This window comes from Furipterus horrens, unplaced genomic scaffold (assembly GCF_987537825.1).
Source record: "Furipterus horrens unplaced genomic scaffold, mFurHor1.1.pri manual_scaffold_2, whole genome shotgun sequence".
In the NCBI taxonomy this organism is placed as follows: Eukaryota; Metazoa; Chordata; class Mammalia; order Chiroptera; family Furipteridae; genus Furipterus; species Furipterus horrens.
In genome coordinates, this window is record NW_028327172.1 from 202,183,567 (window position 1) to 202,197,365 (window position 13,799).

A 13,799-nucleotide genomic window follows, 5' to 3' on the forward strand; every position below is an offset into this window, starting at 1 on the left:
TCAGGCACATCATAAAAAGGCAGGGTTCTTTGGAAAAGACAATAATGCTGGGAAAATAGAAGGCAGCAGGGAAAGAGAAAAACCAAATATGTGATGGATTAACTTTATAAAAAAGCCATAGGCATGAATCCACACAGGCTGAGCAGAGCTGTTGAGGACAGGACACTGAACATCACACATTCATTAGTCACCAAAAGTTGGCTGACCTGATGGCATGTAACACATACGTGCTTGCCCACTGCCCAAAAAGTCATGTGCACTGACCAAGCATTGCTAGTGCAGAGTGTGCACACACATACTCTTTGGAACATTCAGGAAGTGTTTCTCCACTAATTAATAAAAGGCTAATCTTAGACTCATGAATGATAGACATTTTCTTCTGTTCTAAGACTGAAATTCTACTTATAATTCTCATTTTCACTTGAGTATTCCCAAGACACACTGACACCCTGAACTCTCACAGTAGTTAAAGTAAGAAATTACATTAGGAACTCTGAGCAGCTTATTATAAATTGCTCATATGTCCATTTGTCAAATCATGCAAGTTTTCAGAATAGCTCTGATTCTTTCTGGGTTGTTCTGCAGGTGCATCCTTGATGACCAGTCCCCAGCAAACATTTAGCATTCAAGTGTGTTGATTGGCTCATATTCCTCAAAGCCCACAGTTATAAGCCAAGGGAGAGCTGCTACTTCTCTGCTATGAATTACTATCTTTCCACCTGAGTGAATTAAATAGCCATCATTAATAATCACCAAAGCATAAAACTGAAAGACAAAAGATTTGCTGGTTATGATTCTATCACACCAACCTCATTTGTTCATTGATTTATTAAAATTTCACGGTTAAGGATAATACAAATTTCAGCTAAGCTAACTTACATGAATCTTAATACTTTTTCTGTCAGGTGCCACAACTGAATAATACCTTTTTAGGATATTTTATTTTATTATTTTTAGTGGAAAAGAAGAATTGAATAGAGACCAAGATATTTAGAAAATGCTTAAAATCTCCCACTAAAACGTCACGTTTTAGTAGAATACTAAATAAACCACTCTTTGTGCTGACTGCCCATTCTAATAAAAATTCAGAAACTCCAACTGGCTGGAAGAAAAATAAGAAGGAGGAGGAGAAGCAGGAGAAGGGGAGGGAGGTCAGGGGAGGGGGAGGAAAGACAAGACACCCACCACTCTTTCTCTGGATCCAGATACTCTTGGGGACCTTGGAAGCAAGGCTTCCGTCTACTTGAATTAATTAAATGGGATGGATCCAATCACCTGTTGTAACAAATCACCTTAGTGGCCAAAAAAAACCACGGATTTATGATCTTACACTTCTCGAAGTCAGAAGTCTAAAATGGTCTGTACAACACTAAAATCAAAGTGTTCTCAGACCTGCATTCCTTGACTTGGCTCCTTCTTCCATTTTCAAATCCATCTTTAAATGGTATCATCTTTAAATCTCTCTCTCTCTCTCTCCCTCCCTCCCTCCCGCCTCGCCCCTCCCCCACTTCTCCTGTCTGTTACCATTATTACCTCTCCTTCCCTCCGCCTATCTTGCTTCCCTCTTCCCATCCTCATCTAAAAACACTTGTGATTACATTAGGTCCACCAGATGATCCAGTATGTTTCCCTATCTCAAGACCCTTAATCACATCTGCAAAATTTTGTTATGTGATGTAACATATTCACAGATTTTAAGGATTAGGACATGAACATCTTAAGGAGGTTATTATTCTGTTTACTACAGTGAGGAAACTGCCATTGAATGCCAGATAAATAGTAGCTCTGGTTTGTAGTAAAATCAACTGGCAAAACTATTGCCTATATTAATGTGCAAGATATAGCCAGATAGAAGAGAACCTGTACATCTTCCTAAGGAGATTTCTAGGGAGGACTTTGAAAGTAACTGTCTTTCTTATATAAGGAAACGAGAGATTGGCTACAGAAGGAACGGTTCGGTTTGCAAGCACAATTTCAAGGAAATATAGAACCAGGATGTACTGGGTTGGAAAACAAAACTATTTTACATTTTCATTATCTTTAGTCAGTAAAAGATTCAATAAGTAAGACATGACCTCAGAGTTGAGATCAAATCAGGAGTTTATCTATAACACTGGAACAGAACTCACGGGCTCTTCAGTTATGAGGGGCTCGATTGTCTGCCACTGAAAAGCATAACTTCCAATACCAGAGTTTGATGAAAGAAAACAAATTATTTCTTTAAATGTTATACAGATTTAGATTAATGGTGGATTTCTACCATTAAGTCTTTCTTTAAAACACCCAAAAACACATCATCCAGCCTCCCCCTGCCAAACCAGGCTAGTTTTAGAACAGAAAAGTCACAGGTACCATTTCCCTCTAGGAGAATAGAAGTCCGTGGTTTTGTACTTCCCAGACACCGTTCAGTTTCACCAGCAGCTCCCTTTCATCCGTTCCTGACTGGGGAGGTTTTGCCCGTGTCACGGTGTTTTTCACCTCTTAATTCAGAACCATGTGGCACCTCCTTACCCACTTGACCTAATGGCCGGCTGGTGCGGTGCTTCTGCTCTCTTTCAAACCGCGTGGCTCTCTCTTGCTTAATGGCTGCCACCTCGTTTTTAAATCCCTGTCAGTGGTCTGTGTCATAGAGGGTATGGTGACCAGTTGTGGCCACTTGTAGAATTTTGAGCAGGTCCCATAAGCCTTTTGTCACCATTCTACGGTTGAAGCCCCTCCCATCTCCTGGTGTGTAGAATGGCCATAGCTATTTACATGTTAAGAAACTAAGAATCTTTCAGGAAATTGGCTGTGTTCCACTGAGCACCATCCCCCAAATTGTGGGGCTTCTGCTGCTCTCTTACAACACCTTTGTTAAGTCCTCAAATTTATCAGAGCACTTAGTTAGCCCCTCTGAACTACAGCAGTTTCTAACAATCTCCAAGGCTGTGTCCCGCAGCACCCTGACACTCTGCCCAAGATAAAGAGAAGCTATCTCAGAAAGAATTATGAATGTGACTTTAGGGGCATGAGGTGAACCCAATCAGTCATAAAATTTTCACCAAGTGGTGAAATGTAAACGCTTTGGACCATCTTGGATAAAAAGAGGGGAAAGAGACTTGACTTTGGGTGGTGAGTGCACAGTGCAGTATGCAGATGATGTGTTATGGAGTTGTACAATTGAAACATGCACGGCTTTATTAACCAATGCTGTCCCAATAAATTCAATGAAAGGGGGGCATGGACAGTTCAAAATGAAAGGAGGATCTGGGTCCCCAACATTCTACAAGTAGGAAGCAGGTTGAGAAAGCTACTTAGCTATAAACACAAGTTCTTTCTTTTAGGAAAAAAAGAAGTCCAAAGGATAGAGACAGGGGTTCTGGATTAGAAAGTGACTCCCATGGGCAGAACCAGGTCCCTAGTCAAGGAGCATTTCCTTCTGAAGAATAAGGAGCCCAGACACTGTGTGCCTTCCTGGAGTTCAGAACTGTTATGGACCAGTCACTGATTTGGGCTCCCTCTTATCCCTCTCTTTTTGTTTTTGTTTTGTTTTGTTTTTGTAAAGAAGGGCAGACTAGCACATGCAGCACCTCCTTTGGATATGTCTGGAGTCTTGGAAGCTTGACTATTCTGCATTCTCCTACAAATAGACCCTGAGGGCTTGTTTGGAGGCTCTCACAGAGGAGTGTAGTTACTCATGTACTCTTGACTGAGGAATGGTTTTCTTATACAGGAAAAGGTCATCCTCTTCCACCTAGCACACATTTTCAGGAGGGACACACATGGAGGGGTGAGAAAAGAAGGGGACATCTGTCTAGCCAGCCAGATCAGTCAAATCAACCCTGGTGATAAGTAACAGATGTCAAAACCAAATTGTCTTCATATCCTCCTCCTTCTTCTTTTTGAATGAGACTGTCTACTGTGGTTATCTGGACTCAGTCTCACCATTGTACATGGAGTGTAAGTAGGGGTCAGGTAACTTTTCTTTTTAGTTCACAGGTCTCAAGATCAAGAGGAACTAGACTCAAAGTCCCCTTCCCACATCTAGACCTGATTTAAATCGTGAATTCATAAGCTTCTTTCATGATGTCAAGGTTAGGTGAGACTCTGAGAATCTTAGAAGGAATGCGTATATAGGCATATAAAACAGAGAGCAGACGACCATAGATTGTTAGATTAATTTCTCCCGATCAATCACATCTTCCAGTATCTATGATTTTGTTGTGTCTCTTTCTGATTTGACTCTGAGCTTGGCTACATGAATTTCCTCAGCCAATAAGACATCAGCAAATATGACACAAATAGAGATATGAACAGAGCTTATGTTTGGGGTTTGTCCACTTGTTGCTGCCCTATGTCTAGCCTCCTTAAGGATGAAAGCCACAAAGAGAAAAAGGCACAGCCATGTCAGCTGGGACAGCACAACCTCCAGCCAATCCTCCTGCTCCATGCAACCACGTGAATATTCAAGGCAAAACCAACAGCAAGACCATCCAGTTAACCCACAGAATAATTACACGGCATTGACAACTGATATCAAAAGTTAGTAGGAGCATGGTCCTAGGAGCTATTGAGAGAAAATGAAGTGAAGTTTCCATTTAATTGCCCTTTTCTAGTACCTGAAGCCAACACCCCTCCACCACCACAACCATTTACTCTACAAACCAGTTACCTCCACGGGAACCAGATTCACTCCCATAAATCCCATTCCTCATAATCATAGTCCAACTCCGCCCTCACTTGCCTCCACCCCAAGACGCCCAGAACCATGCTTCATGGATTTTGGATAATGTTTGTGAATATTTAGTCAAAGTTTAATGAGTTTTTGAAGTAACATCAGTCCTGATATGGTGTCATAAATGCATCCTTAGGCTTTCTGTATTCTAAGAGCTCAGATTATAAAGTTATAAGTGTGTCATGGGGATAAACCTTCTATGACCTGCCATGGTAGCTTGGTTTAGGAGACACTTTTCTTCCTCAAAATATTTTGTCATTTTTGTAAAAATATCTGGTGTTATTTTAGGTACCTTACCTTTTCCTCCCAGGTTCCACCTAAGCCTGTGCTCCCAAGCTAAGTCAAAAAAATGAGAGACTTCCCTCCCACAGATTGATGAGATGGACGCAAGCACTTGTGCCTCCCGGGAGGGAATTCCATGTTCAGTAAAGGACAGTAACTCTTTCAGGCAGCAGTTCGCTCTATCACCTCTGGGAAGATGAAAGAGGAAAATGACCCAAACAGGCTCCTTTATTCACTGCCTAGGACACTGGCAAGAAACAAGCTTTTGCCAATAGTCTTTTACCTGCTCCTATCCTCAAACCTATGGGGTGGGCAGAGGTGTATCATCACCTCGGATCTATGGATAAGGGAACTGAGTCTCCAGAAGGCTAAGTGGCTGACACAAGGTCACAGATCTTGTACAAGATGTAACAAAAGCTCAGACGCAAGTCCCTTTTTGAAACAGTATTCTGATCATTACAGCTTTTTGAAGAAAATTGGACCCAAGCCCTATACCTTTTCCATACAAGCAGGTGAATCTGAGTTTATTTTTAACTTCCCATGTGAACTGTGGATAATCATGACTGCGTTGCGGAGGATTAAATGAGATAGAAAATAGAGAGCAGTTAAGTGTGTAGGCTCTGAGCCAGGTTGCCTAGGTTCAAATACCAGTTCTGCAACTTCCAAGCTGGGTGGCCTGGGGCAAGTTGTTTAACTTTTCTGTGCTTATGTTTCCATTACTTTAAAAACTTACCTCATAGGATTTAGGGGAAAGATTAAAGATGAACTAATATATGAAAAGCTCCTATAATAGGATCTGGCTCATAGTAAGTATCAGCTCTCATTACAAAGCCTGGTATGTAAGTCACACTCAATTGGCCGTAAGTCCAGTGCTCTTTACAGTGCTCTGTGGTGCTTCGAAACTTGAGAGTTCACAGGTTCAAATGCAGTGCATCAAATGTCCACTTCCTGAACCAAAAGATACAACTCCTCTTAGTGGGCACTGTTTAAAAAAATCTTCACCAAAAGGAATAGAGGGTTTGTCTCTGCTTTGATATATATAATATATATATATATATATATATATATATATATATATATATATTTTTTTTTTTTTTTTTGCCTGACTGTAGTTGACTGTATTAAATAAATTATTCACATGACAGAGGAAAAGCCTGAGCATTTTTGAACAAAAGAGACAGTGCAGCCACCTCAGAAAGCTCTGTGGTCCCCTGTGGAGTTGAGCAGACACCGGTAAGGATCAATGTCTCAGAAACCGAGACTGTACGTCAGCCATTCAGCCAACTTGTATCATCCTCTACCAGCCTCTGTGACTCGGGCTCTAGGGATAAAAGGGGGAAGTCAATCAGAACCGCTAATAAACCCTGAGTCTGAAAACAGAGGAATTTTAAAAATAATGAGTGAAGTTCAATGCATATTCAGGGGAGTTCTATTATAGGCACATTTAACTTTTTAGTCTTTAATCATGTGCTCTCAGGTAAAGAGAAAAAGTCAGAGAGGTAGGCAGATAATGGGAAAAACTACACAAGGCATGCAATTGATTCCAACCAAAATCCCGCTCCATGTTCTGGGAAGGAGAGCGACAGGGGCCGTGACTTGGCCACCCCTCAGTGGAGTCCCATGTCTCTCCACCATGAGCTGTCACCTGCCTCTCAGTGAGTGTGAATGCAGGGCCAAACGGCCACGCTGGTCTCCTATCACCTGGCCAAATGCCAGCCAGCATGTTTTCCCTGGTGCTCAACCAAAGCAAGAGCCCTCCACTCCAACACGGCAGCAAAAACTAGGTGCGTTGTCTTTCCTCACACAGATGTCAGTCTCCAGAGAGTTGTCTCTTAGGATTTTCAAGCATAAGCTTAAAGACAGATTTTTCACCTTAAATGCCACTCCATCGTTCCATGGTGCTTAGAATTTACATAACAGTGTTTCCTCCCTGGATCTTCAATGCAAGCTATAAGAAATTCTATTCCTTGTATAAAGCAACAGATCAGAACTTCTAATTTCACACTCTAAATTTAATTGGATTGCATTTTGATGACTTATAGGATTGCAGTCTTGTGTCAGAAAAAGGAAAAGTAGCTATTTATCACTGTTTCATCCATCCCAACAACTCAAGTCTTTTATCCTGCACAAGTAACTTAGTGCGATGAAATCTACAGCCGTTGGAGTTTGGTAGTGTTCCTAAGTAACATTTGCAATAATGAAACTCAGCAAGAGTATTTTCTTGGAAAAAACAATTAGCATAATGATAGTAATATACTTTCATCTTCTGGAATGAAAGTGATACCACTTGTTTTAAGTTTATTGGAAACTAATTTATACTGAATGGGTTAAAGCAGCAATTTTTACCTGGTGTGCTGCAAGAATTTTTAAAACATGCAATACCTGAATATTTAGTCAGGAGCATTGAGTTCTTTTCCCTTAGATGGTCAAATTAAGAAAAATTGACAACTGCCAACACAATAGCCGTCTGGTGTGAATAACTCAAAATTATATCTTTTTTTTTTGTCAGATTGGCAAAAAGTATATTTTTTGGTGTGCCACAGAATTTTAGTAATTAGTTTATGTGTGCCAGGAGCTGAAAAAGGCTGAAAATCACTCCATTAAAGTATCGCTTCTCCCAGGAAATTGTGTGTAGGTGGATATGGGAGGAGACACAACTTGAAGAGTTTCTGAAAAGAACTTTTAACACAAAGGAAATTCAGACAGATAAAATTTCTGTTTTCATTAGAGTTAAAACTTCTTAAACTATATATTTTTTCATATAAAAATAAAAATGGAATTATCTTATTTTCTCTTCCTCAGCTTGATGATCAGTATATTAACCATAATAAATTCAAATATTGGCCTAGATTATGTTATCCAGAAGCAAAGCAAAATAAAAAATCTTCAATTCTGAATTGGTAGCTGTTGAATTGTATCTCATTTAATTGACAAAGTAATTATTATCATTATTCTTTTATGGATGAGGCACGCCTAAGATTCCAGGAAGTTAAGTAACACACCATTGTTTTATAGATTATGGAGTTAGGACTAGGTCCCCTAATGTAACAGGATACGAGCATGGGTCCCCTGATAGTAGGGAAGCAACCCCCCACAATCCTGCCTTGCGGGGGGGGGGGGGGGGCAGGAAGTACAACATTTAAGATACACTGCATGACAAAGGCAAGTAAACAGCCCTGCCTTCCTGAGGGAAGAAGGCTGCTGCCCTAGGTGAATTGTGTATTGACTATGAGAATTTACAGTGACTCCTGACACAGCGTGGGACTCGGATGTCCCCACAGGATGCCTGTGTATCACTGAGAACTCATGCCCTGACTAAAGGCTGCAGCCAAAAGAGAGTCCAAGACACTGGGGAGCTGACAAAAATGGCGGACATGGCGCGCACTAATGCACCATAGAAAGGGCCAGATATTAGGTCATGTAGAAAGTTACAGGCTAAGCATTTAAATTAGAGCAGGCTGCCACGAGGTCAGGAGGTCTGTTTGTAGGTCTGCCAACAAAGTCTGCTATGAAGCAGTAAGTCAGCACGAGGGCTGCAGGGAGGTCTGCAGAGGACACTGCCATGGGGTCAGGAGGGCTGTCCGGAAGTCTGCCTGGAGGAGAGGGCGGCAGAGCTAGGGGTGCTGCAGGGACCTTCCTGGCCACCCAGAGATGTGAGAGATGCTTGGAGCTGAACTGGGACTGGGAATGCTTTTCAAAAAGATGGTACCTCTGAGTGGCATATTCTGAAACAGGCCTGATTTGGCGGAGGGAGGCAGGACTATTTGTTTTGGGGTGTTTTTAAAGGGAGCAGGATTTAATGGCAGAAATCTGCCATTTTTCTAAGTCTGTATAATCTTTAAATAAACAACCCCTTTCCTTTTTCACCAAACTCTTGTCTTGGGACTCACACTTCTTGGTGGTGGGCAATCGAACCCCACAGCTGTTTCCAAACACCATTGGTGAGGTTCTTCAACACTAACACCAAAGTAGCTTTTCCCCATATGACTCAACCCTCTGAGCCATAGGACCAGAACAAAGGTAGCTAGCTTCAATCTCTTCTCATAATCAGAGATACTTGTACCATGCTCTCTGGACACTTACCAAGAAAATAAAGAAAACCATCCCAAGCCCTCCTCTCCTTGGCCATGCCTATCTCTGCTAAGGCCTCAGGCATATCCAAAATGCACAATGTTCTTTCTCTTAGAGGCCACGCTTCCTCCCTGACAGCTGGTAGAAAAGTGCATACAATCTATAGAAATCAAAGACGCATCCATCAACCTCCCAGCCAAAGTCAGAACAAAGGGCACTTAAAAACCTGTAATAATCCAATTAAACATCAGTGTAAAAGGTTTAGAAATTTTTAAATGTATCATTACGAGAGAAGTATCCGGGCACCAGTAAAATTGCACCCGGACCGCTGAGCATTCAGCAGAGGAGAGGGGCCAGCTCTGTGGCTAATGCATCAAATGTTCTAGGTGGTGGCACCTGGGCCTCCCAAAGCTTCCTCCTTCACTCAGCCCCAAGGAACCAGAGAGCTGTAGCCACGAAAAGCACCAGGAACAGTACAAAATAAAAAAAAATAAACCTGCTAACAAGATTAACTTTTTATCCCTCAGGCAGATATATGCAGAGCGGGCAAAAGCGAAAAATAGAAAATCCCCATCACCTTGCAATCTTCCCCCATGATTCTCAGAGCAATGTGTATTTCCTCAGAAGACCGGCTTCTTCAGCAAACACCATTTTTTAAACACCTTGTGTCTGCCTTTTCTACTTTTCAATTTTCTAATCCATTTCTTACAATCTCTTTCAAGAGAAAAGGAAAAACAGCTTTCAAACTATAATGTAAAAGTATACAAATGAATTACCAGATGTGTGTGCACTTCTGTATTTTGATTCTGTCGATAAAGCATAAAATGAAGTAGATACTAGAAAATAAGTTCATTACTCAAGCATAATTCAGGCCTTCCAAAATCAAGTGGAGTCCCAAATGATTTGATCAAGTAACCCAATACTAACTATCCATGCATGGTCAACTGTGTGTGGAAACAGCTTAGTTGAGCGCCATTGCTTAGGACCCTTATCATTGCCATCTACAAGGCAGCAATTAAGATACTTACCAAATATTAAGTAAGCATTGCATCCCACCACTTACAATGGTCCTAAATGATGAAGTCTCTGAGTCTTAATTTTTTCCATCTATATAATGATGAAGTTCAAATAAATAATCTCTGATATCCTTCCCAGTTATTTAATTTCCTAAAAAATAGTCTAAAACCCTCAGTATACCTGAAATAAAAACATATTGTAAATTCCAACTCAAGCCAAGTGGTAGTCAAGAAATTATTGGCATGAAGCAATCAAATCACTGGACAAAAGTCAAAGGAACTGAATTCTAATTCTGGTGCTTCTATTGTGTGTTCTGGTTATCTATTGTGCATTAAAATCACACCAAACTTAAACATATACAACAGTAATCAGTTTTTATATTCCCTCTCACAGTTCTAGACGTTTCAGGGCTCAGTAGGTGGGCTCTTTTCAGGGTTTCAAATGCAGTTCCCGCGGATGGTGCCTGGGGCTAGAGGCATCTCAAAGGCTTCCTCACTCCCAGGTCTGGCTTTGACCCTGGTTATCACCTTGGACTTCAGCAGGTTATGTTGGCCAAAATACCTCTGTGTAGCCAAGGAGCATTGCAAGAGATAGAGAGAGAGAGGCAGATGAGTTGCCAGATGTGTTACCTAGTCTGGGAAGTCATGTAGCTTTGCTTATGCTGCATTGCGTTTAGTAGCAGCTTAGTAACCACTAAGGCCTGTACATATTCAAGGAGAAAGGAAGTAGGCTCCACTTCTTTCTTAAAACATTATTTTATCTTAGTTTCAAGGGTACAGTATACTGGTTAGACAATCATATAATTTACAAAGTGATCCCCTCCAATAATTCAAGTACTTACCTTGCACCACACATAGTTATTACAAAATTATTGACTATGTTCCCTGTGCTGTGCTTACATCCCCATTACTATTTGTAAACACCAATTTGTACTTCTTAATCTCTTCATTTTTTTTACCCTCCCCCTAGTGAGCCATCACTTTTTCTCATCTATCTCTCTATAAGTCTGTTTCTGTTTTGTTTATTTTATTTTTTAGATTCCACATGTAAGTGAAATTATATGGTATTTGTTTTCCTCTGTCAGACTTACTTCACTTAGCATAATCTTCTCTAAGTCTATCCGTGCCATCACAAATGATAAGGTCACATTCTTTTTTTATGGCTGAGTAATTAACAATCTGTTGTATATATGCACCACAACTTTTTATCCACCCATCTGTCCATGGGCAGTTGGGTTGCTTTCAGATCTTGGCTTCCTTTCTTGATGAGAGAAAAGTCTAGGAACTTACAACATGGGTTTTGAAAACATCACATTGGGTTTGGTCTAGGCACTTAACATTTAGGACTCTGTTATTCAATAAATTATCAAAATATGTCTAAAAGTAAAATATATTAACAAATAAATTCAACTGCATTTCTCAAAATATTTTGTCTCAAGAGAGCAACAACAATAATAGCCATTGCACGGTAACTATGCTAAATGCCTTACACGTATTCTATACTGCCTATCTCATAGGTACAATTGTTATCCCTATAATCTCTTCCAATGCACATAAATTCAGAGTAGTAAGTTAACACTCAAAAAAAATGACCACTGCTATGGCTCAGTGGATTGAGCATCGGCCTGCAAGCCAAATGTCGCTGGTTCGATTCCCAGTCAGGGCACATGACTAGGTTGCATGTCAGGTCCCCAGTTGGGGGCGTGAGTGAGAGACAACCACACAGTGATGTTTCTCTCCCTCTCTTTCTCCTTTCCCCTCTCTCTATAAATAAATAAATAAATAAATATTTTTTTAAAAATTTGACCCAAATCTATGTTTTCAATTTTCCACATACAGAAAGATTGTAAACATTTCTTTAGAACTCTGTGACAGTAATGTTGTCCTGGTTTAAGACATGTTTTCAGTACACTTATCATTATCAAGGAATGTTCCTTATTTTTTACATGGAGAATGAACACAACAGCCTAAGTTCCTTTCCCAAGTTTCTCTGAGCAAGTCATTCTGTAGAATAAATCATCCCCAAAGGACAGTCTTGTAATCAGAGGACAAATGCGCGTTATGTTTCTACTGGTAGACCCTACAGAAGAAGGACCTTAGAAACCACATTTGAGAATACTCTAATAAAGCAAAGTTTCCCCATCAGAGGAGACACTCAGTACTGACAGCAGGCCAGGCTGCAGTGAAATTCTGAAAAGGAAAATTTGACAGGAATACCATAGCCCAGGCCCAAGTATTATTGAGCGCTGAAGAAGCCTGCTGTCTCCTCAGAGCAGTCTATTCAGATGGGTCTCATTATTTCAAAACACAGCCATGAACTTAACAAGAGGTGCATATGAAAGCCCACCCCAGTGTGATCAGAGGCTCACCTGAAGAGCAAGTATGTGCAAAGGTCAGAGGTTCAGTTAGACAGAACAGCACTCCACTACTGATTATTGACAGAGGCAGAACAGTCAGAAAGTCTAGCCATCCCTGAGTCTTCCAAGACCACGCCACTTTATTGCAATAGAAAATATCCTGGCAAGGAAGCTGGAAAGCTCAGTGCTGATGGGCCAACACAGGTGCAGGCCCAGGTGCTGGCCCAGGTGCTGCCTATCCTGCATCATTTCCAAATGATCAGAATGATCATTCAGAGATGATCAGACTGAATTTGACACAACTACCCACATGGAGCTAGGGGTCTAGTCTACATTAGCCTTGGATTAAAAAAAAAAAAATTTTTTTTAAAAGAAGGAAAAGTAGAAAACACCTAAAGAAGAAAAGAAAAATAACAAACACTGTTTGACTTTCCCCTGGGAATTTATTCTATTAAAAAATGCTTGCATAAACCATCAACCCTCAAGGGCCTGGAGTTTTATTCTATATTGGTAGAACACCAAGTATATGCAATAAATACATCTAAATCTGAATGAAAATAACCCTGAGAAGAAATTAAACTAGCCTCTTGAGAAATTCAGAGGAAAGTCCAAATATAGTTAATAACACGGTTCATCGAAATGGTGGCCATCCTCTTGGATTTTTGAACATCTGCTGAGTAGTCACTGCCATGTTGTGAATTTTCTGATAAATAATTAGCATGGAGATGTTCCCCAGACTGTTAGTGGTATCTGTTCTTCAAAGGATGCTTGGGAGGGCTCAGTGACTGTTTTTGCTTTCTGCAAAACAAAGGTGTCAGTGGGATCTTTAAGCTGGGGCAGGGATTATTTCAAGGCCTGGGCCACACTAAGCCATGAGGAAAGAGCTTCAGTCTAAACTCTATGGCTCGTTTCTAATAGATCTTATATAGGGGCTTCAGCTATTCTCTGTAAGAAGTTGCAAAGGCCTGCAAACATTTTTGCCAATATTTGCTGTTAACATGTTGAGTAACTGTTTCTTAAGACTTCTATTTGCAGGGCTTCCGGTACCTGCAACCCCAGTATCTCATGGCAGTTACACTTCAACCCAGCACAGCCCACGGAACCATTAGCAGCCCACGGATGTGTGACCTGATTGCAACAGACCCTGCACCCTGCTCCCCCGCCTGAGATTCTGCTATATAATGTCTTCCCTAAGCCCCACTCGGGGTCAGTGCCACTTTAGAGACTTAGTCTCGGCCCGGCCACCAGCAATAAACCTTTTGCTTTCCCTATCCATTGTCTCCAAGTGGTTTATTCTCACTGAATCTGCCAAAAAAAAAATTGTTCAATATAGCCTGGGTACCAAAATTACCTAGTGTT